Below are 23,711 nucleotides of genomic sequence, written 5' to 3' on the forward strand. Positions count from 1 at the left end.
GGTGGCATGTAACAAAAGAGAAATCCTGGTGATTTTTGATCCTTCTGAAGCTGGAAGCATCTGAGCAACCCAGTAACAGGCTTGCACTCAGACAAATTTGGCTAAATTCAGCATAATAAAAATATATTTGGCTGATTTCTCCTTCTATATATGTCTGTGCACCTGCAAGTTATGTGCAACAAGCAAAAAATTTGTACTCCATGCAGCAATTGACCTTTTATTATCCTCACCCCCAGCAGAGGGTCTGGGCTATGAAAAGAAACCTAGTTTAGGAGGGGAGGGGAAGGGGAAGGGTTTTCCAGCACTGCTTTGGTAATTTGGTATCAGTATGAAATTTCATATCTTACAGATAATTGGTGTATTTGGGATTTTAATAATTAAAATTTCATCATTTCCTAAATGCTTGTGTTCAAGGACAGCTCTGTCTAAAAGGAATCTGACTAAATACATATTTGTAGACTAGGTGTCAAGAAATGAAAATATATGGTATTGTTACTGGCTTACTGTGTACTTTTCTTCTTGTGAACAGCATGTAAGTGAGGTGTGTGTGAAACATTTGACAGTTAACTCATAGTTCAAGAAGCCTTTGGACACTGCTCCCAGGAACATGGTGTTATTCTTGGGGCTGCCCTGTGCAGCACCAGGAGTTGGATTCGATGATCCTTGTGGGTCCCTTCCAGCCCAGGATATTCTATGATTCTAACTCAGGACATATGGATGAAAGCATTAGCTCGTTTCCAGGTTTTATTGCAAATGAGAACTGAGTCTAGATTCAAGTTATGTCAGTTTATCTGTATGATTTATTATTCTTGTGACACTATCTCTCCTTGTCTGTGTTAGAGGACGTGTTTCTTTCTGGATTGGTATTGAGTCCACTGGGAGGATAAATCAAACATTTTGAGCAATTTCAGTGAAGATCTTCAGGTGACAAGAGCATTCTCCAGACCATAAGGTAACAGTGGGTGCTTCCTTGGTGGAGAGGATACATTTGGGGAAAGTAAGAAAAAGTTCTGCAGTGTAATGTCAGCTATGTAAATCAACTACCTGACCTCCCTTGTACTTTCTGTGCATGTAAGACACGACTGCAATTCCTCTACATTTGTTCTTTTTCTTATCTTGGTTGGGAGGCATTGTTTCCACCCTAACCTAGAGTAACTTCCTAACTCCCATCAAACCTGTCTACTTTATGCATTCAAGAAATGTTAGAAATAGAAAAGACAAAATGTGGCAACATACATCAAGCTCATTAATTCTCAACCAATTTTAAATATACTGAAAAAGTGTGACATGTTGATGCAAAAGGACCTTATACTTGGCATATGGTGAAGACAAATGCAGGACAGCTGCAAATGTTGATGTGCAACATAGAAAACAAACTGTGGCTAGAAAACTATATCTGTCTCTTAAATTATAAATTCTCACCATCACTCAAAGCTAAAAGAAATTCCACATCATTGTCATTACAGTTCCCACATATATGACTTTTTTATCACCTTATCTAAGAGAAGCTCTCATTTTAAATAGAAACATGAAACATCCAGATAGATTATCTAATTAAGTTTGTAACTGCAATATAAACTACGACATAAAAGGAAGAAATATGAGCTAAATCTCAGGGTTAATTGCTGTTTAGAGCTCTAAGGTAACAGAGTTGGACTGCTCACTTCACAGGGTTGTTTTATCTTGCTGAGAGCTGACAGAAGCCTCCATGCAGTACACTGTGTTCTGCATTGTCAGGTCAAATGTGAATATCCTGTTCATAAAAAACACTAGTGGAACTGTAATAATTTTTTTCTCAAAATTATGAACTTTCAACAAACAGCAAACATGATGTTTAAATCTCTTTTATCACTGATTAACAGAATTGTCAGGAATCGGATAAGCATCAGAGCTGATATATTAAGATTGAAGGTTAATGAAGTGAAGACTAAATTGCAAGCTTTATTGGCTTTTGTGTGGACATGGAAGGTCTTTTATTTCTTTCACAAACAAAACAAAATTTGCAAAAAAATTTAGAAGATGCTGCAAATCTAATTACCAGAGTTATACTAGCTCAGTTACACTGGCAATTGGACTCACCATTGTGTTCCAATAGAACTTCTCTCCTCACTTTAATTTAACCAGGAATATATGTGATGAAAACATACTAGGCAACGACCCTCAAAAAAATGTCTTGTAGACTCTTCTTATAGTGGGGAGCTCTAGTTAAGTAGTGTACTAAAAGCTTGTGTATTTCCTTCAATACTGCTACCGTTAAAGTAGGAATACTTCATCCAATGCTGTACATCACCTTGGCACTCTTCATCTTGGGGCAGAATCCTCTGACATCAGATCTCTGTCTTCACCTGTGGAAGAATCATTCCTCTTGTTCATTTTTTTGACTATTATATCAGCTCCAAGAAACATTCCTGATATTTGATATTGGTTATGATATTTGAGAAGCTCAAATTATGTTATGATATTTGAGAAGCTCAAGCCCAAAGCTTTCCCACCTACAAAGCATTACATTCTGCACATTGATTCTGTTTTCTGCTTAACAACAGAAAACTATCTCAAAACAGACTGGTAAGTGGCTAAGTGGTAACTTAATGCTGAGGGTTGAAAATGCTGTAAGTGTGTCACAGCACAGTAATATTATTGCCTAGAAGTAAACAACAGAACTTAAAAGATGCTATAATTTTCTTTCCATAATGCACCTTTAATCACAGTTTTATTGTACCTTCAGCATTTATTAAGGCAATAATCCAATAATTACTACCAGAGTCATCTAGTTAAAATGGAGCCCGTATCACTTGCAGTAGGAGGATCAATATGCACTATCCCCAAATTGTCATAGTAAAGTAGCAAGTGATTTTCTATAGATAGGGCCAAATTCAACTCTCCATATTGCTCCAGACAACTTAGGAAGAACTTCAAGTAGCTGTATCAGATTTGGAACTGGACCAAATGGTACTGTGGGCAGGTGTCACTATCTTTTTTTAAAGGGATTTATCCAGCTTCCCTAAAATTCATTTGAACAAAATCTGTTAATCTGCCATGTAGGTAGTGTTTGAAAATTTGATAGATGGATCATATTTTCTGATATTAGTAGAAAAGGAGACTTTCTCTCCACAGAAAAGGTTGTAAGATTTGTGTGGAACGCACCTTCTTCCTTTGTCAAGGCAGTTGAAAGATTACTATAATAATACCTAATGCTAGACTAGAGGCAAAGGATTACAAAGTGCATCCTTGGCCCTCCCAGGCTATCCCTGAAGGTAATGCAGCATTCTGCATGGAAGGAACTGATGTTTTCATTTCGGTCCTGATTAGACAGGGACCTCCACTGCACACCAAACAGAAACTATCACACAAGCAAACTGCTGGCCTTGCCAACAAAACAGGGCAGAAGTCACCTGGCAGAAGCAGTACAGAAACATTTCTTCTTCCACACTTCTTCCTTGTTTCAGCTGCAGGGAGCAAATTTGCATCATTCTCACCCATGTTGGAACATCAAAAATGTTGCTTTAGGGGATCATTACTGACCCACACTGACTCTGGTACTGACCAGTGCAATAGGGATCCTCTGCAAAACCAGTTCTGGAATAAAATAGTGAAATCCTTTTGCTGGTAGACAATACTATATTCCCTCCGGGACATCCTTCTCCATAACTGAAATACATGACCCAGCATAAACACTTCTAAATTAATTCCTTTTTTAAATTACTTTGGCCCTGACATACAAACCTGCTTTTTAAAGGAATGCACAGTATTCTAAAATTGTAATGCATTCTAATCTTATTAAGGATTAAAAGATGTAAGATATCTAACCAGGCTTCATCCGTGTGCCTGATTTCTCCAGCAAGTTTCTGCATTACATTTCTAAAGTCAGCAAGGATCCAGCAATGAACAGCCCAACAGTTGTACAGACAGGTTGGAGTACCAGAACTAGTTTTCACATTACAGGATAACTCAGACTGTTGCCAATATTTCTCCAAATCTCAGTAGGCTGTCTCCAAGGGTCAGCTAAATCAAACACCCCAAATGATTTTTTTCTATAATATCACATCTACTTTCTGGCAAGGCCTGGTAAAGAGACATATTCTTTGTCCTCATTTGTGGATTTGCATGATAAACATGCAGCTTTCTGAAAAACTTAGGTGCTTAAATCTGTGATGAGAAGATGCAATCTGGAAAGACCCATTTATCTGCCAGGATATGCTGCACTGCATCTGTAACTAGGCAGATTTACAATCAAAAACACATTCAGACTCACGAAGTTTACTGGTAGAATGGAAAATTTCAAAGACATCTTTAAATGGAATGAGAAAAGGCAATTTCTGTGAAACAAAACTATATTTCTGTAGGTAAGAAATGAGCAGTTGGCTTAATTAAATCAGTCATCAGGACTGAAGATTGTAGAAAACTTTGGGGGAGAGCATGCACTTACCAGATTAATTCTAACTAAGAAAGAAAATGTAAAATCAATACAGTCATTTCAGTCTGTATTTACTTCAGAGAGGGGAAGCCAAGGACAGGATATGTCAATGACCGGGGTGCACTTAGAGAAAGCATGACAGAAGATAACTTAACATGACTGTCACTAACCAGAAGATCCCAGGATGATGATATAAAATCATGACACATTTTAGTTGGTTTATCTGTACCTGTTTCCAAATATAGTCAGGAACCCGTTAAAGAATTCTGGTTTTGTTTTTTCATCTTATTTTTTACGTGTTGTTGAATTATTTCAGAGAGGCTGCATTCCCCCTCTGTGCATGGTGATGAGGACTGACCCTGAAGATTTGACATTTGCCTCTTATGATCGATCCCATGCTTATCAATCAAAGGGGTCAGCCTCAGGAATACATCTTTCTGACAGATGTCAAGCATGGCAGTACAGTGAGGAAAGAAGCTGAACCTGACACATTATCAAGAACACTGAGAAAAGGGACACCAGTCTTGATGGTCCAGTAGCTGGGACATGCAGCTACTGGGACAAGCATCACCAGCACCTTCTGCTGGTGATCCTCTGAAGTCCTAATGCCAGGCTGAAAGCTCTTCCCACTTGCCACAGATTCTTCCTCCAATGACACAGCAATGCTGTTTGGTTACGTTCAAGTAAGTGAAGACAATGGAATTATGAGAAATACTATTATACACACACACACACACACACACACACACACACACACACGTGCAGAGGAATCTGTTGCAGATTTAAGTACATTGAATCCTATTTCATAGCAAATCAGACTGGGAGGGGTAAAATGTTTAATACTTTCAAATGTCTGGTCTTTTCCCTTCCAAGGCTTTGTGCCCTTTTGGCATGGGCAAGGAAATGGGACATAAATACGTTCTCTTATATTGGGCTTAGACACTGCTATATCAAGCAAAAAAAATGTATTTTAACATGGTACAATGTAAACTGAGACTGTTCAGATATTGCTATATATCTTGTCTGAATAGGATAAATTCCAATTCAGTGTTAGGAATATAATACTTCCAGTCATCAAAGAGGTGGCTGAACACAAATGCATTATAACATGTCATTATTGTCAAAATTGCATTTAAGCCACTTTGAACTTCCAAACAGATCATTGCCCAGAAGTCATCCACTTTTTCTGAAGAAAGTACCAGTGTGTGTTAGCTTATATTATTAAAGCCTCATCTCCACTAAGATGCAGAGTCACACTGGCAAGTGAGGGAATCCCAAAAAACTCACTAGAGAAATGAGCCCCTGCCCTGGCTCCTCCCAGGGCTGTCAGAGGACAGCCATCAGTGCTCTGGGGATGATCACTTCACAGGTTGTAGTGAGGAGGTGAGGTGAGGAGGTTAATGCCTACCAGGTTTGGGTGTCATTGTGGGATGCTGTGGAAGAGCATCCTGAGATTATACGAGACCTCATTATGAGGTGTTTAGGGAAGGAACCAAAGGCACAGAAATGGAGAAATCATCATGCTTTGCAGAGGAACAAGCATGGAAACAGAGGGATAGGGATAAAAGGGGCTAGTGGCATATTAGCTGTCTACTGACCATGCCCTTGTCTGATCATGCCCTATGCCTGATCACTGCAGTCTGTCCTGTGTTCTCATCAAACTCCATTTCTAACTATTTTACTGGGTGAGGGACTCTATATTCTGGTGCTGTTGGCATTCACATGAGCGCAGATCTTTCTCTGTTGTCCTGTGTGGCTGGTTGTGTGCACATGCACACGTATTCCATGCAAGTGTGCCCACATGTGTATATGTACGTGCTCAGCCTCACTGTGGCTGCACATGGGGACACGGGTACAGCAGCTCTGTTACTGTAGGGTTACTGGATTTCACAAGTTTGAATGTTTTAATTTGACAAGCAACTAAAAAAGAGCTTTACTGTTAAAAGCTTCATTGTCTCTGGGATCATCACAGATTACTCTGTGTGGGTATTAGCCAAGTCTAATTAAGATAGTTCTGGAAAAAAAGAAAAACAATATCAAAATAAAAGAGTGTATTATACTGTCCCACTGAGATAGAATATATGAATTATCCTGATAAATTGGCACATTAGCAATGCATTTCCCACCAAGGAACAAAGCCTGCTCTATCAAGAAACAGAAAAATATCTTTCTGCAAGACTATACAGTGTTTTGCCTGTACATAGTACAGGCCCCTATGGTACAGTGGTGAAACCTTGTAGCACTGGGTGTCTTGGAGAAAAAGAAAAAAAAATGCTAGAAAAAGAAGTTGAGGGTTACTATTTTGCAAATACATTATTGGGAGTTCTCTGCAAATGATGTGCATTATCATCATCAATGTCTTGCAATTTCAATAGGTAATCATGTGTTCTTGTTACTATCTGGGTCAAAATAATAAATTCAAAAAAAGTGGAAAAGTGCATCAAATTAATGTATTCTTGTGACAAAAGAGTGATGCAAACTGAAAGTTGTTTACAAGACATGCAAAAATCTGTTTTGTTCTGTTGCCTTATAAGGAGTACTCACAGCAAGGGATGAAATAGTTTAAACTGAAATATGAGAAAGAAAGGAGGTGCCTCTCTTTATAAAGCCAGCACTTCATTGATCCCTTGAAATTGTATATCACAAAAGGAAAAGCTTGCATCCTTGAAGAAAACAAGTCTCATTTAAATGACTGCATGAGTGAGACCAAGTTCTTCAAAGGCTTTGTCTCTGTTACAAAGTTCTATTGGCACAACTTTGTTCATAATGAGTCAGATATCCCAATGCAGCAATGCCTGTAAAGTCTCAGAAAGAGGCAGTCATGGCAAATAGAATTCCTTTAGCAGTGAGGTTTGTGGTGGCAGACTGATTTGTCTTCCCTGCATTAAGCCTTCATCTGAAAATGCTGCTAGTTTCATGTAACTCAGGTTTTGTAGCATTGAATAAACATATCTGCTGTATCCCAGTGAGGTGTTCTTCCAAGATAGCTGTGGTGGAAATAGAGATATATCACAGAGGAAATAAGTCACTTTCAAAATCAGTGTAAATGTAGAAGAATTAACTCATTCCTTGTTCCAGTCACAGACCCCATATGTCCCCCCAGAATAACACTCAAATTATTGAGAGTACACATGCCCATCTCTCACTTCTAATTTACATTAAAAGACACACTTCAACAAGAAGGCATAGAAAATGCTACATATTTTTGACTTTTATTTGGGGATCAAGATGTTAAATTTTTCACAGGTGGTTGAATTGCATGTTTTCCTCAATTTTCTGGGCACACTCTGGAGTCAGATTTGCACAGGTGCAGAGTACACACAGCTGTAAGTGAAGTCAATGAAAGCTGTTCTGTGGACACATGAAACGCTCTATAATTCTAAGTTGAATTGCATTTTTAACACTTTAAAGCCATATATTGAACTACTTCACTGACTTTTTTGGGGATAAGGAAATGATGAGCCATAGACATACACCTAGAGTAAAATCTTTCATGAAAAATAGTTGAAATTTGGCCAAATTACATGAAAGTGAAAAATAAGTTTTGCATAACTGGGAAGTGTTAAGCATACTTAAGAAAATGTGACATAGTCCCAGTCTGACTTATGGTAACTGTTCTCAGAATCCCTATTGTTCATTATAAAAAGCTTTCTACTCTGGCAAAAAAAGTTTAGAATCAACTAACATAAGCCTATTTTCAATTCAAAATTAATGGCTGAGATATTTTCCTTCCAAATATTAAAAGCACTTATAATGTCAGAAAGGCTAATTGACTATCAAATTTACATCAGTTAATGGCATTTTGCAGGTACTTAAGTTTAAAGAGATCCACATTTGTTTTGCTCTGCTCAACTCTTTGGGACCCTTATATTCTCCACTAATAAAAATTGCATTAATTGGAGAGAGAATATAACTTTTTGTAAGGTAAGAAGCAATCATCACTGTGTTTAAATTATGTAATGGATTTTTAATTCTCATCCTTAATTGCAATTTATACTTACGAGCCTGCTTCAAAAGGTCTGCCATCTTCTTTGATAGTATGTCATCTGGTCTGTAACATCTTGCAAGCTGAAACTATGCATGCTGTGAGATTTGAAGATATGGAATATGTTTTCACATAATGACATCATTTCAGTGTTGCTAGCCATTAATAAAGAGAATGGTTAGGGCATCACTTTGGGGAAAGAGGGAGTTAACAAAATAAATTCTTGCAGAGCAAACTACAAAAGAGCATTTTCTTTAGTTTACATGGTTACTCCACAGTTTGTGGAGAATTAATTAGTATGGAAGTAGTATGGAAGTATGGAACAAAGTATGGAAACCAATAATCTGAATTTCACAACCCAAAATTCCAGTCTAAGGTCCCTTGAGGCTGTAACTGAAATTGAAGCTCTATTTTTGTATTAAATGGAAGGTTGCTTATATTTAATGGAATAAACTCATGGCAGGCCTGGTGATCATAATAATCATAATGCCTGGTTTTACAGCTATTTTGCTCTATGGTAAGTTGCATGGTAGGCATTTTTCAAGCAATATTCAAGACAATGAACAGAAAAGAAAATAAGAAAGGTGAATAAAAAATGTCAGAGCAAAACCAGGCAAACTAATTCCAATACAAATCAGTAGTACTGGAATATACTAGAAGAATTTGCAGTTGCAGTAGGTATACACAGTGTTATTATAGTGACACAGAATACCAAAAGACATCTCTTATGTATCTGTGTCTAAAGAGAATTAAACCTAAAAGAAACGTTTGGGCCCTTTTTGCATCCAAATATTCAAGGCTACACTGGAAAAACAAGTTCCTTCAAGGCACGCACATTCATTACGTGTACGTGAACATGAAACTTTTATGCTGTGTCTAAGTATAATGGCTTTGGAGCACACATTTTACATAGGAATAGTGCTCTGCTGCTGTTTGGAGGGCATAAACTTTGATCAGATTTCATTGAAAGACTGTCAGAGAATCCTCTAGTTAAAATTTCTTTTGGAGATAACAAAGTGAATTTGCCAACAAATGAAAAGCTGTTTGCTAGTCTTTCTCATGTAATTCCTCCCTCTTTTTAAATTTGACCAAATTTCATGTCAGTGAAGGTCATATAGTCATATAACCAGTGTAGCAAATTCAGAAGAGAGGAGGAAATACAGCGGGAAGGAAGAGGATATTTTCCTTTGTTCATACGTTCACTTCACTGACATGGAATAGTGGGTAACAGTTTCTTCATTTTGGAAAATTGTTATATCAGTCTCAAAAGTATCTTCCAAAGATATATATTCACCAAAAGTGTTTTTGGTGTAGCCTGGACATTTCTTTAAAGGAAATAAGATATCACAACACTTGTTAATAATGTTTAAGCAAATATTTGAGCTTATTGGAGTATCAGTGGAAAATACACACAAAATAATTTAAGACCTTTTTTGTTTGTTTCTTCCTTAACTTTTTTTTTAAGAAAGTCTTAGTTAAAGTCAGGAAAATTCAGTAGAGTTTAAGGTAGCCAAGACAAGAAGAAAGACAATTTACAGTGCAGATATTGGAACAGTAAATTATAGGATGCTCTTATCTCAATCGATTTTCACCTGATTTAGTAGTAGAAAAGTTATCCTTCAAATGGAATCTAAAGGTACTGAGTTCTTAATTTCACTTTATTTTCGAATCACTTATGATCACAAGTTATAGTTGAGGTAACTACACTGGCTTTAGAAAAAATTCCCATTGAGTTTATTTTACAGGTGTGGGTTTGGAGCTAAATCATAACATAATTCCTCTGGGATTCAGGAAGTCTAAGGCTTCTTTTACTTTAAAAAGTAAGGGTGGAAAATACTTCTGCTGTCTTTCTTCATCTTTTGCTTCTACATCTCCATGTCAAATTTGAATTTGTCTAAGTTGGGTTTTGGCACCCATTTCCAGTGCTACCAAAGCCTGAACAGAGCTGCAGCCTCTTCCTAAGGTAGATACTCGATCCCCGTACACAGCCCAGACTTCTAATTATTTTTGCAAAGAGGTAATATTTGCAGCTCTTGAGCCTTCCACCACTGCCGAGGGAGAGGGTGGAGGAACAATGAGCTCTGTAATGCCATAGTCATGGCTAATGGGAAGGAAAAACGACTAAAGAAGAATGAAGAGTAGTTTCCCTGAAGTCCTCCTTCCTCAGGCACCATGGTGTGGAACCACAAAGAAGGAGCTTCATCACAGTCACATTCTTTGTGGTTACAATGAGTAAATTAGGTATGTCTGAGCTGCCAGAAAGCTGCTCAGCAGTGATGTAATGAGTGGTACTGGCTCTGCTGCTCTCTTCTAGATTTGCATCAGCTTTTTGTTCCCACAAGCACTATTTTGGCCCATCACTTTTGTGCTACATGCTAATTCCATGTCTGAGATTAAGAACAGAGATCAGTCCTTTGTATTTTCTTGTCCTCTTCTGCCACCAAAAGCATCTTAAGAGTCAATTAGGCAGAAGGAGCATACACAATGGGGGGCAAGGCAGGTGCCAAACTTCCCCCCACTTTGTTTTTTTCTTTTTCACCTGGCCCAGAGCAGCTTACTCCTTGCTTTGGTAAGAGATTTGGGAAGTTCTATTTTGAGGAAGCATCAGTGATGAGCTTCTTGAAAAGCCCAAGTCTCTTCCTCCAGTTCTTGTTTGCTCAGTCTCAGCCCATCTGCCCCACACACCCTGGCCACTAAAACCAGAAAGTGACATCAACTGTCCAGGTTTCACCAGATGTGAAGTCAGGTGTGATGGAAGTAGCTCCAAACTTTGTATTACCCAGTTAGTGTTCCCATTTAAGGATACACCCTGAGAATGAAATTCTGTGAATGCTACTGTTTCTGTATGTTGTCTCTTGAGACAGTTGGACTTCACATTGCATTTCTCAGCCTGATGGTCTGAAAGGTATTGCCTCACTTTTATCTAATGCCACCACCTGCAGCCAGAACCACTGGGTGTTTATGAGATCTATATTGATCCTTATGAAGTTTGAGTATAGAACCTCAGTAGATCATTGTCTCAAATCGAAAGCACAAGAAGTAATTTGAAGTGAATATCTAGGGAATAACATCTTTATTTTTTTCGAAAGTGGTTGAACAGTGTTACTGTTACTGTTACTGAGGAAATTATTGAGACTGAAAATGTGACAAGATAACAAAAAAGTTGTAAAATTGCAACAACAATAAAAAAAAATCTGAAGTTGGATAGAATGTATTGTACAATGAAAAAATTTTGAAGAGGACATTAAACATAGCACTACACTCTGCAACCACTCTGAAGCAAGTGGTAAGCCATATATATGCCTTGGGGATTACCCTGCATCAACCCTGTGGGGTTGATTACTTCATATTTGGAAACATGAAGTATATTAATTCTAATCCTATGATATCAATTGCCATGTTTCTTCTATGTGGACTTTTCTAGGACTTTTTTGCTCTCCTTTTCGACAGCTTGTAATGTTTACTTTGGTGTTTTTAAGCAATTAGGAGGCAGGTACTGTTACTTTCAGTAAGTACTACTACTTTTCAAAGTTTGGAAGCAAGGACCCAGAGGACAAAGGGACTTCTGAGTTGAAGCTTATTTTGTTTGTTTGTTATCACCCAGTAGTCCTGAATTCATTCATCTTTTATGCATATTAACATCTGCTCTTCTCTCTTTAGAAAATGTTGATACTCTGACACATAGTTGAGTGATAAACTGAATGTTTCTTGAAGTCTAAACATTATGTTAAGTTGCTTGAAAAGGACTAGTTTCAAATGCTTTTGACTCTTTAATATTTGAAGATGCTACAGAATAAATAAAAACAACAAACCAACCAAAAAGCCAAACAAAACCCCAGCATGCTCCCTGTAAGCAGTTTGCTGGGCAGTTTTTCAAATTAATGCAGTTTAACTATTACATTAACTTAATGGCTATTTTCCCCTACTTTAACCATGTTAAATGTGCCGGCAATAATGAGCTTCTAATGCTGTCTCTTTCAAGTCTCAGAGGCATCTTTAGAGCTCTGCTTATCTCCTGGATCATAAAGCTGCATAATTTAGTATTCAAACAATTAATTTAAAACTGAAACACTTCGAATTACCATAAAATTAATCAGAAAAAAAAAATCTTAGCATGCCCATTCTGTTTATCTCTATTTAGTAAATCTGAAAGTGTAAGATGAATAAAACTTTACAATATTCTGTTTTCTACCTATGAATCAGCTGCTATAAGCATAAATATATCTAAAACTATATTGTAATAAAAGTTTCTCGTAGCTATCAAACTAAGATGATTCTTTTGATGGAAAAAAATTTTAGATTTTTCCTTACCGTTAACTTAAATAGAAACACCTTTAAAATAAATTGTCATTTCTAACCTATTTCCAGATTTGAAATACTCAGAGGTAGCTGATGCATGTAATCAGAATTGCTGCCTTGTTAAGTGGCTAAGTTCTAATAATTGTACAACTCACAGCATTGTATCACTTAACATTTAAAAGTATCTCTGCACTTAAACTATGTTTTATTTCCTTTGTTGTGCTTCTAAGTGCTACAAGTGTCCCTGGTAGTCTGGGCTGTTGCTAACCAAGGAAGAAAATTATACAGAGAAATTGGATTTAGCTCTTGCCTGTGTCATCAGTAAGACCAACATCTAATAAATGTCTGAGGTGCCTAATGTAGTAGAGTATCTTATCTAAGTACCCAAATGACAATTATAAGTCCCAGACTTAAGCTCCTACTGCCATCGCAATTTCCTGAGGACAGCTAGTTACCAAAGCAACTTCTCTCATCTTATTTGAGATACATTTATCTGATCTAGTGTCCATCTGTAGTCAAGATTGTTGTGGCATGCAACTGATCTAATCTCTTTTGGGAAGATTATAGGTGACTATATTTGGTCAAGTGAATATCTGTCCAGCAATCTTTTCTCTCCACTGGGAGAGCTGCTTAGTTACCAGGACACACAGGGATACAAATTAAATCCATGTCTCTCAGATGAGCCATGTTACTCATGGCAACAGCAGCTCTGTCCACTCTGAATCTGGGTCTGGAATTTCATTTTCCAACTATTTTTTCGAAGAATTGAGTTTTTCCTTATATCTTGTCAAATTTCTGCTGTACTTGTTTCATATAACACAAGGAATCCTGAATCCCACTTTTCCAGCTAAGTATCTTCATAGCACTAAGCTGCAAAATACTACCTTTTCCTTGTATTTTGGATGTGTTGTTCCTTCTCTCTGCTGCATTCTTTGCTGTGACTTTTCACAGACTTGGTGTAGGATGCTTCTTTCCTAGGCTAATCTATCCTTCTGAGAAGAGATGGCCACTGGAAACCCTTCTGAGCTAGCTGGACATATATTTTGGGTCTCCCATTTCATAGGTGATTGCCCTAATTGTTAGGCAGCTGTACAAGTTGTACTGTTAGTATAATGATCCTTTCTTCATGTTTTAAAAAACAATCATAGCATAGAATCATAGAATATCCAGAGATGGAAAGGACCCACAAGGATCGTCAAAGTCCAGCTCCTGGTCCTGCACAGGACAGCCCCAAGAATGACACCGTGTGCCTGAGAATGTTGTCCAAACACTTCTTGAACTCTGTCAGGCTTGGTGCTGTGACCACTTCCCTGGGGAGCCTGTTCCAGTGTTCCTAATATTCAACCTAAACCTCCCCAGACACAGTTTCCTGCCATTCTCTCAGGTTCTGTCACTGGTCACATAGAGAAGGGATCAGTGTCTTCTCTTCTGCTTCACCTCACGAGGAAGCTGCAGACTGCAATGAGATCTCCCCTCAGTCCTTTCTCCTCCAGTTGGAACAGACCAAGAGACCTGAACCACTCCTCATATGGCTTCCCTTCTAGACCCTCTTTGTTGTCAGGTTTCTGCATGCTAGTTCAAAGAGAGCCTGAAGGTCAAGCTGCAACCTGACTGCACTATGGGGGCACACACACACACAAAAGCACAGGCAGACGGGGGTGCTCCTCACCCGAGGGAGCTGTCCCTGAGCTGATGTGAAGGCACACAGGCAGAGGCAAAGAAGGGAGAGAGGGGGAACTCTCCGTATAAGCTCCACACAGAAGGTTTATTGAGGTGAAACAATGACGGGGAGGAGAGGGAGAGCTAAAGATTGGACACGGGTCCAGGGATTTTATAGTGGGGAAAGGCGGGGATAAGGGATACAGCAAATGGAATACTTGACAGGAGGCAGGGTTGAGGGCAAGGGAACCAATGGAAATAACACCAAGGAGGGATTTAGGGAAGGAACCAATGGGGTGTCGAGTACTACAGAACTTTCTAGAATTAATACATATTAACTTAGGGGAAATTAATATTAACAAACTTATACATAAAACTGGGAGAGGAAAATATGAACCTATCACATAAAAATATGTAAACTGTGGAACTGGGGGATTATGGGCTCTCACCCTAACCACGGAGTGAGGCATTAAGCTTTGGTGCCTGACCACCACAGCTTGGTGTCTGTTGGATCTTCAGGGGTCAGGGTGGCTGCAGCCACTTGCACCGCTACACTTTGTAACCTTCATTTCCTTTCCAATAGTTCTATATGGCTCATGACCATAACTTAGCACAATAAATGCAAGCCTGGCAAATTTTCTGGTTAAAACCAACACCTATTTAAGTAATGCAGGTCTATTTAATAGCTGGGCAAACTTCTGGATTTCAGTTTTGTGCATTTTATCACAAATAGCTTTAATCATAGCACACTTTGGCAACTAAAATGTTAGTATCTGACCTAAGATAAACATCTGTTGTTCCTCTACCATCCTACTTACTGTTACTGAGAGCCAACATCTTTTTCAAAAATATTAATAGCTAATTTAAAGGAAATCATTTTAGAACTTATGCCTACTAGTTCTCCTAAAACTTCTGAAAGTGTTAATTTTTGAGGTCCTTAATTTCCCATAAAGAAATCAAACAAAATTATTTCATGATAGATGCCATCTGAAACATTACAATTTGCTGAAGCTTAGTGGTTTCCATGTGATCAAACAGCTCCTGTGTTACCTAGCAGTGCTCTCCAGATTAGGATGTATCCCCCATGATTCACTGTGGGCCTCCCCTGCTCAAAATGCTGTCGTGCATAACTCTTAGGCTTGTGGTGCATTGCTAAAAGTGAGATCATGAGGACATGTACTCCAGCTAACAACCTGAAGGCAGCTTCATCTGACACTTGCTGTGTTTGAACTGGTGTTTTGGTGGAGAACAGAAGTGAAGTTTTGAAGTTAATCTCCCTGTTGTATCCACTTACTACACATTGGTTTGGGTCAGGAAAAGGTTTCAGTGCACAGAAGGAAGACTCCTTCCAGAGGTCAGAGCTCTGTTCCAGGTATGCAGAGATGTGCACTGCCACCCTTCTCTTCTTTAGACAGCATAACAAAATGTGCAGTGGAGAGATTTGGGATGTGGGGGGCCTGGTGAAATTCAGTAAAACTCTCCAGCCATATGCAGTGTGGGTGTGAGGCCCTGAGTACCAACTGCTTTGATCTATTGATCTCTTCTTTCTGCATCAAGATACTTGCTTATACAGACATAGCCATAGGGAAATCTCAATAACAAATGAAAACCAAACACGATGTTTCAATTTGGTGCAAGAATACAAAGCAACAACTTCTTTGCTTTATAGGTTCTTGCAGTGCCCCCACTGTTATCATGTGAGAGCAGATTTCAGAAACGCATTGAACACTCTAAGTAATTTCAGTCATGTCTTATCCATTCTCTCTGTAATTTTTTCCTCAAGGAAAGAACTGTACATGCAGTGCTTTGTTTTGACTTTGTTTTTAGTTAGTTAATTTATTTTATTTTATTGACTGTACTACACTATGTTTGTATTGGAGTAAGCACACTGAAGAAAAAATATTTTGGTTTTTGGAAAAAAGGATCAAACTTTTGATGGACTTTAGCTCCTGTGGGAACTTTTGACACTTTTTTCCCTAATCAGAGGAATTTTAACAAGTAAAAGCACATATTTAAAAAATTTCCATTCTGTGAAAATCTGAACGTATTTGCCATTTATTCCTGTCTGGAAAAAAATGAAGAAATACTAGAATGTGTGATGGGGTTGAAATTGTAATTTTCATTCATCTTTAGTAACCAAAAAATATTGGTTATGTAATTCACTTGCTCTTTTCAGCACTAATATTTCTCAAGTCCTTTGCCTTAAGCTTATTTGTACGGAGAGAAAGTTAGAAATAATGAGGAAAAATCTCAAAAACCAAAGTGATAAATGGGTCATTTTCTTAATGTTGAGATTTAGAACATGGGTGAGGAGAGCAATAAGCATCAGTTCGCCCACAACAGACACTTTTTTTTTCTTTATGAATATACAGCTTTGCCATGAAAAATTAGGAGCCTCGTTTCTTTCTTTGTCTTACAGACACATAATTAAAATGAAGCTTTACATTCAAACAATACAGAGGAAGAAACATAGCTAGAAACTGCAAACAACAAATAAAGCAACACTATAAAAGAAAATGAGGTTTTACTTATGTTTTTTTTACATGTAAGCAATGTTAGTATGGCAAGGGTCCTGGGTCTTAAATATCTGATTATATAAAACTTGGTAGTTCCTCTAAAATTGATGTTCCTATCTGAAGGATGTGGTTCCTCTTGACATCCTTAGCTTTTCTTCTAATTAAAAAAAGAAAAAAAAAAAGAAGATACAATTCACTTGAATGCAGCAACCTTTACAATTTGTATTTAACTGTCCATAAAAGTACTAATTCCCTTAATGAACCTGCTGCTTCCATTGTTTACTGCCTTGAAATTAAAGAGGAAGAAAGCACCGATCACTAAGAAAATCTGTTACTGTTTACCTATCTCTATAGTCCCATTTTCGTTTCTAATTACATATAGTTAATCAGTGCCAGTATCTGAAAAAAGTTTATTGAATGGAGCAAGATGAAATAGATGATACCTCCATGCTCAAACTGTAACATGGATTTAATGCAATTCCTCACAAGAAGTTACTTTATAAAGTTTACATTTAATTCAACCAAATGTCGCACTCTAAAATCTGCAGTTCATCAAAATATTGCTTAAGGAAAGAAATTATTCAGTTGTCCAGATATTCATACTTGATTTAGAGCAATTAAAACATGAGACGGAAAGCAGTTAAAGAGAATTTGCTAAATTCGTGGTCTTTTAGGAGAATGTTTAACATTCATGATGGCTAAATTACTTGCACTTCTCTATGGGAAGGTCTTCATCACAGGTTTCACAAATTTGTTTTTTAGAAACATCATTCAAGTTCATCTCACAGTTCCTCCCAGGTACCAGATGTAAACAGTCAAGTAGGGCAAATGCAAAGCAACACAAGAACAGTTTGGGATTTAGGATTTTTCTTTCTCCTCCAGTGTCTTTTTTTAATGAGAAAATGTTAACTGCTAGGATTCAAAAGTGTTCATCATGACAAGTTCCTATTTCATTTTTTCATACCTACACATTTCGAAATTGCTGGCATGATCCACTTTGGCTCATTATTGCCAGGACATTGCAAACATAAGGTGATCCTGAGGCCCATGGGAGCCAGGAGCTGTGGGTCACAGCTGAGGGGCCAGGCAGGGTCCTCATTGGCATGGATGCAGAGAAGATCCAGTGATGGAAACTAGGGTCATCCAGCAGGACAAGGCACGAGCAATACAGGTGATGACTAAAAGAGTTTAGGTTTGCTATTAGAAAGAAATTTACTGTGAGGGTGGTGAGGTACTGGGACAAGCTGCCCAGATAAGCCCCATCCCTGGAAGTGTTCAAGGCCAAGATGGACGGAGCCCTGGACAAGCTGGTCTAGTGGAAGGTGCCCCGGCCCATGTCAGAGGGTTGGAATGAGATGATCTTTAATGTCCTTTACAACCCAAACCATTCTATGATTCCATGTCAGTTCAGGACCAAGGACAAGAATGGATGTAAAAACAAGGTCAAGGTCAGCGTGAGACTGGTGCAAGAAAAGTCCCTACAACCCTTCTCTACAGCAAGGTGCAGGTCCTGAGCTTGTGCTCAGCCCCAAGGGTGGGTGGAGACCAGGAGGAGCCCTCTCACTGTCCCTTCACAGCAGCCTGATCCAAGGTCACACACAGGTCAGAGCTGACCTCCAGCACCAGCAGATAAAGCCCTTGGTGAGGACACTGTTGAAGAAGCTCATTGCAGATAATGATGGTTACAGCTGATCAGGGCAATTGGAGCTTGTTGGTGTTCTCAAGACAGCTGAGAGATAAAAAATGCTTCCATCTTTGACTGAAATGACTATTCTTTTGAAATATAATTGAACATGCAGCTGAAAAATGTAAAACCATGTTTAGACATGAAAAATTAAAGAAGACCATTTGTTTGATATACTTAGCTGAATTTTATGTTTTGAATTTTTAATTAACTTTTTCAAGATATTGAATTTTCTTTCATAGTCAAGATGGGTATTCTTTTGGTGTGGGGTTTTGTGTTTGGCTGTTTTTTGTTTGCTCTCTACCAAACTCCTGATAAACCCACGTGTATTTTTATCTCAGGGTAATTACACAGAAAATTCTGGATCTAAATATTTTTTGATAGAATTATTTTTTTTATAACAGTTGATATGAGCTTTTTCAATGAGTGAATTTCTATAAAACTTTGCAGGTAGCTTTGCTGTGAGTCATGAACTGGAATGCTGACTCTGGCTTTCAGTTAATTGCCACACTTATAATTATAGAGTGGGTAATATAGTTATGAACTGCTTCTCACCTACGACTCCTTTGTGGTTGTAATAACTGTAGAGGGATGTTTTTTCTCTTTAAACATGATTTTTCAGTGCAGTTTCAAAGCCCCTATAGACAAATCTGCAATACAGTAACACAACCAAAGGTAAATAGGTATTTGGAAGCTGTAGTTTCTACTTTTATATATATATATATATGTGTGTGTGTGTATATATATATATATTTACTTCTGATCTTTTTCAAGGTGAATCAAAACAATTTCATCAAATGAAAACTGAAAATTTTTCTGTATTTTGCTTTTTTTTTCAATACTACAAAGAGAATACTAAGAAATATGAGCAAAATTGAATTCTGATGACTTGGTTTACTACATATTTAAGACATAAAAATTTACTTTTGTGGGTTTGAATCTATTGACTTTGTCTTTCTTTTCATGTATACATGAATACATATGTCTTTACTGCTTTGATGACATTTTGTTTAAACCTGAAACTCAGAGAGTGAAATTGGTAGGTTATTTACTGGTTCACATACCATAAAGAAATATTTCTGTTGCAATTTAAATTCCCCTGATTTTGATGTTCCCTTTCTTGATAATAGCTGTATAGGACTAAACTTGAAGAGTAGTAACTAAGGTAAATGACTACATAAAAAATCTCTTTTGTGTCATGCAAATTCATTACATTTTAAAACTAATCAAAATTCAACAAACAATAGAATTTCTCCAATATTTATGCTTTCAGGCCATACATTTGAAATAATTATTTAATCTTCTGGTGTCTATCGACTCTTTGCTCAAGGTAGTGTTTTTTAAGCAGTTAACAGACATGAAAAATATTTTACCAGCTTGTCTCAGAATTTAGGCTATAGTCAACACTGAAGCTTCTTTTTGGAATGGGTGAAAATGATTTTCCAAATAATTGGAATTCTTCAGGTGAGCACAAGCATACATTTTTCTTTGGGAATTATGTGCTTCAGCCTAATACTATTCAAGAACATCAACAGATCCCCAATGGTCACTGAATCAAAATTCCCCATGTTAGCCTGTAGAATACTATCATTTTAATCATATCGTAGAAATTACTAATAAATAGGAGAATTATGGGATAGTGGGATCCATTTCAAATACTGTTCATTGGAATTTGATAGAGAGAATAGCAAGAGAATTGTGTATTCTTTATTCTGTTTTTATCTAATGTGTCATATAATTTATCTAAGACACAACAGCAGGTTTCTTTAAAGCTTGCCCTGCTGAAGTTTTGTTTGGCATTTCTGATTGTTAAGGACTGGATAAGCAAGAATACAGACTACAGAATCATAAGAGTTTGTTTCACTGTACTGGCCCTCCCCTTTGAGTGTCATCTCTCCTGGGTTCAAGCAGAGAAGGTCTGTCCATGACCTGAGCACTGTGTTACAGCCTGTGTTACCTATTCCTAACAGGCAAATGTATTTATTAGCTTCAGGACTTGAGCCTATATGGAAGGGCTTTCTACTGTCCCTGAGATTCCATGTCCACCCAATGCAAAGCTGGAAAAGAAAGGAAAAAAAAAAAAAAAGTCACTATAAAAAGCAAATTGCTGCAGGTTTCCTAAATATCACAAAACAAAACAAGCATCTGAAGTCCAAACAGACAAACTCATCTGGATAGTCAAAACAGAACTATTATGTGTTGCAAGGACATCTATATATAGTGGCAAGGACTGCATCCTTTTTCTGTCACAACAAATACACTTACCATTCTTCCTGAGGGAAAACTGTGTTAAATTTGAGATTAGTGTGAAGGGAGGTCTAGTTGACAAACTGTTTATGTGTACTTTCTTATAGCATAGATGCACATAGAACACCCATTAGCTGACAGTGAAACAGAGCTCAGTAAATAGCATATTTTGCTGTGTGGCAGGAGAGGAGGAGAGGGAATAGCAGGGCAGAAGTGAAGGTTTTCCAACTTCCTCATGCCATGTATCGGCTCAGCTATAAAGTAGATGTTCTCCATCTACTTTATGAGCTCTGGAGGACGTTTCCTTTTCTAACACCTGTGTCTCAGAGAGTGGTACTACCTTCAAAGAAAAGTTACCCATATCTCAGACTTCACTCACAAGACCTTAAAAACCCTGTCTCCACAGCTCCCACAGTCCTCCACTGATTTATACTGTTCTCTGCTACTCCATCTCCAGACCCAAGGCTTCAGTGTTTGTTACAGAGTGAGAAGAAATGAGGTTTCAAAATCCCTGCTTTTTCAGTTCCCACTGCTTACAGAGTACTAATGGAAGCAGATTGGAAAAAAAAATCTTAATTGCTGTGGTTCAAAAACTTTAAACGTAGATTATTATGGTGAGGCAAAAGTGCCAGGAAGTTGATAACCTACACTCTAAGTCTCAACCCAGCGTGAATCAAAATGACATTTATGAAGACTTGGAAAATGGCAACTGTAATGAAAATGTCTACTGACCCCTGACTAATAGTGTCAGCAGCCCAGCAGTGCTTAATTATTAAAATCAACACATATCCTGCACTGACAGCCCAGTGTTTTGAACTGTGAAGTTCTGCTGAAGAGGTGGAAATAATAAATACTAGTGGCACAATTCCCTTTTTTATACATTTGTGTGCTCCCTTTCTGCTGATTCCCTTCCGCAGCAGTTAGAAAGGTCAGCATGGCTATGTTTTTCAGGAGTTTGCTAGGCTGTAAACCGCAACTGGCTGCTCATGGCTTAGGTGGGCATGCTCATCTCTGGGTCACAAAGTGGCTGATGACCAGGTCCAGAGAGTGGTGAGTGGTACTACATCCAGCTGGCAGCCAGTCTCACCAGTGGTGTCCCCAGGGCTCAGTACTGGGGCCAGGTCTGTGGAACTGTTTGAGGTTCAACAAGGCCAAGTCCTGGGTCCTGCGCTTGGGACACAACAACCCCAGGCAGCACTACAGGGGCAGAGTGGCTGGAAAGCTGCCTGGTGGAAAAGGACTTGGGGGTGCTGGTCGATAGAAGCTGGTCGATAGAAGCTAAATATAAGCCAGTGTGTGCCCAGGTGGCCAAGAAGGCCAATGGCACCTGGCCTGTATCAGCAATAATGTGGCCAGCAGGACCAGAGCAGTGAATGTCCCCTGTCCCCTTCTCTCAGCACAGGTGAGGCCACACCTTGACTACTGTGTCCAGTTTTTGGCCCCTCACTGCAAGAAAGACATTGTGGTGCTGGAGCGCATCCAGAGAAGGGCAATGAAGCCGGTGAAGGGTCTGGAACACAAGTTTGATGTGGAGTGCCTGAAAAAACTGGGAGTGTTTAGCCTGGAGGAAAGGAGGCTGGGAAGAGATCCTATCACTCTCTACAACTACATGAAAGGAAAGGAGGTTGCAGCCAGGTGGCAGTCGGTCTGTTCTTCCAGCTAGCTAGAGCTGGGATAAGACATCATAATCCAGGGGAGGTTATGTTGGATATTTGGAAGAATTTCTTCACAGAAACGGTGATTAGACATTAAAATGAGCTGCCCAGGGAGGTGGTGGAGTCACCACCCCTGGAGGTTTAAAGGAAAGCCTGGACATGGTACTCAGTGCCATGGCCTAGTTGACAGAGTGGTGTTTGGTCATGGGTTGGACTCGATGATCTCAGAGGTCTTTTCCAACCTAATTGATTCTGTGATTCTGTAGTAAGGTGGCAACATTCCAGAATTTACTGAGATGAATGTGTAAGTGCTGGATCACATGTGAGAGATAGAGCTGCACGCAGTTGCCAAGGCCAGAGTCTATCCAGGAAGCACCCAAGCAGTTGCACTTGGGTATTAGTAATGGAGAAACTCCTCTGCTCTTGCCTGATACTTTTTAACAAGAGAGGAGACCAGCTTGGTCAGCGTCCCCTAAATCAGGAGGCACCCTCCAGAGCAAGTGGATTTGGGGAGGAGACCACCCTAACTTCAGTTCTGCACTACAGGTATTCCCACTACTGCTCACTTTAGGTTCCAATCCTCAAAAACTGAGTGACAGGCTTAACTTCAATATATTAATAGTCCCAGTGAGGTTGATGAAAATTCAAACTAAAATAAAATTTCTGGCAAATGAAATGCCATCTCCATTCACCCCTTATTCTGTTACAATACGCCTTCCTCATGACAGTAATTTGAGGATGAAACCTGCTTTGTCACTAACCTTCCTGCAGGCTGTTTTTCTTTGATGGAAACCCAGCAGGAGTCCACACAGATCATCCAGCAGCACCCTGGGCTTGGTGATCAAAGAATCTCATTGCTGAGATTCTCAGTTCCACAGAGAACAGTTATCTTGCAGTACAGATGCAACTCTTGAAACATACACTCTGTAAAGTGCCTGTCTGGAATTGCAAGTCTTCTTAGAGAAGAGGACTTTAAAGCCCAAATCACCTAGAATTTTCAAAAAATGTCATCATAGATTTAGGAACATGCTAGTAAACCACTCTTCTCTCTTTCTGCTTTTCTTGTAAAGTAAAAGATTCAAAGTAAAACTCCATCGTGATTTTGTCGGTAAGGTTTTGAATGCTCTTTTGCATTTAGAATTTAAACAAGTAAAAAACAATCAATGTGAAATGTAATAGCAATCAATTTTATAAGAAAAATGTATTCATTTATTATGCCTTTAAAGTGTTTAAACTTACTTGTTGGCAAAGA

The 23,711-nt window shown here is 38.5% G+C and overlaps 1 long non-coding RNA gene across 1 annotated transcript in view; it reads left to right on the forward strand.

Moving 5' to 3' along the window:
• LOC116444634 overlaps positions 1-23,711 on the forward strand; it is a 77,295-nt gene that overhangs the window by 22,432 nt on the left and 31,152 nt on the right. The window contains exon 3 of the long non-coding RNA XR_004240417.1: positions 841-952. This is a non-coding gene — a long non-coding RNA (uncharacterized LOC116444634). The remainder of the gene's footprint in view (positions 1-840; positions 953-23,711) is intronic.

Source organism: Corvus moneduloides, chromosome 5 (assembly GCF_009650955.1).
Source record: "Corvus moneduloides isolate bCorMon1 chromosome 5, bCorMon1.pri, whole genome shotgun sequence".
Lineage (NCBI taxonomy): Eukaryota > Metazoa > Chordata > Aves > Passeriformes > Corvidae > Corvus > Corvus moneduloides.